This window comes from Austrofundulus limnaeus, unplaced genomic scaffold (genome assembly GCF_001266775.1).
Source record: "Austrofundulus limnaeus strain Quisiro unplaced genomic scaffold, Austrofundulus_limnaeus-1.0 Scaffold35, whole genome shotgun sequence".
In the NCBI taxonomy this organism is placed as follows: Eukaryota; Metazoa; Chordata; class Actinopteri; order Cyprinodontiformes; family Rivulidae; genus Austrofundulus; species Austrofundulus limnaeus.
The window spans coordinates 552,353-554,188 of NW_013952437.1; the positions used below are offsets into that span (position 1 = coordinate 552,353).

The window sequence follows — 1,836 nt, forward strand, 5'->3', positions numbered from 1 at the left end:
ATTTTTGCCCCTCTCCCCCAAAAGCTCACACCGATACATTCTGTTACAACTCGATTCTGGGGAAGGAAATAATAATAATAAAAAAAAGTGCTTGGCTCTGTGGTTCCGGAAAAATGGCTCCCGCCTTCAGAGCCACGCAGGTAATTAACATCTGTCACACGTGTCAAAAATAACTGCTACATAAACACAACTGCTGCTCTGGTGACCGAATTCAATTGACCTCAAGAGTCTGATCTTGTTTCTTRAGCAGGGAGAGAAATCCATCATGGATTCTGTTCAGGATTTAAGTTGTATTTTATTTTTTATTGAAGGTTACAGAGGTTAGACTTACCTGGGTTTTTTTGGACAAACACAGATCAATTGTTCTTAATAGTGTTTTTTTTCACACTCAGAAAAAAAACATCACCATCTCCCTGTATCCAGTTTATTAAATAAAAAGCCACCCCTTGGATGTAATTCCCACTCTAATTGTTATGATTTATCACACACATGGGATCAGGCACTCAGAGATAAACCTTATCATCCCCCAGCAGCAGTCCCTGCAGAGGCCTGACACCAAAATGGTGACAAGCTGGAGGTCTCAGCCTGCTGCTGCTGCTGCTGCTGCTGCTGAGAAATAAACCGTCTCTAAGATTTGTTTCAGTAGAAACTCCAAATGACCAACTTGTTTAATTTAAGGATTCTCTGAATGAAGAAAGACCCAGAAAATCAAATCCTATTTTTAACAATGTTCTCACTTTACAAAAATACAAATATCAGTAAAAGATTATCTCCTTTCTGGTGAATGTCAAAATCATATCTGCAGCATGTTTCCTGTTTAAAACAGCACCTCATGCTCAATTTTAAGATTCATGGTGACCCTGCATTTGATCCTGCATTTTTGTGTTTTATTAACAAGCTCAGCCTTCTCCCTTGTTTCATGCAGACATTTTCCTTAATTCAATGTTTGCAGTTAAATTTGTTGTGTTTATTGTTTCTCAGCCTTTCATGGAGCTCATTCATTGAGCGTGTTCCAACAGAAACCTGTGCAGGTGTCTTTGATCTTCTCTTCTCCAGATTGTTTCCTGTTCTCCTCTGATCTCCMGCTCCTCGGGGGTTTGTTTTTATATTTAATGCGTTGCCTCATCAACCTTTTTCTGATTTTGTCATTAAAGTTTAGTTGTCACTTTAGCTCCTCATTTGGGTCTACATCACCACATATTTCTCATTTATGTGATGAGCTTTGTAGGAGTCTACTAATATATTTGAGTTCAAGTTTATTAATAAAGCACATTTATTTCTGTTGGACAAAGTTCATAAAACAGGAACAAAAAAAAAAAACAGTCAAAAACAAACAACAAAACAAAATAAATCAAATTAATTGCAACACCAAAGATTGAACAACAAAAATGAACTCTCATGAGTTAAAAGCCAATAAATATGTTTAAGATGAGATGATATCCATGTTAGGAGTACAACTTTAACTTTTAAAGCTGAAGTTACAAAATTAACACAGTTAAAAACCTGATTTATTTCTTAAAGTTGAAATGTTTTATCTTCTTTCTGCACACGTTTCATTCAGTCGTTGATTTACTTTGTTTTTTTAAAAGGAATTTTTGTTGTTTTTATGAATGAAATTAAATAAATATGAAATAAATATGTTGCAAACAGCTGCACCTAACATCAACTTCTCATAAAATTCAACTTCATTTAAGGCAGTGTTTATCAGGCTGAGTTCACCTGAAACTCCTCAGACTGAAGTCTCTTAGAGGAGAGATGAAAGGTTTCATTAAAGAAGAACCCGTTCACAGGACCTACTTATTTTTTTCTTTTTGAATTTCATTTAAGCCACAGAAA

The 1,836-nt window shown here is 35.4% G+C and overlaps 1 protein-coding gene across 4 annotated transcripts in view; it reads right to left on the bottom strand.

The window, feature by feature from the left end:
• The window catches only part of LOC106516185 (voltage-dependent calcium channel subunit alpha-2/delta-3), a gene marked incomplete in the record, with an annotated part of 35,693 nt that overhangs the window by 28,790 nt on the left and 5,067 nt on the right, over positions 1-1,836 (bottom strand).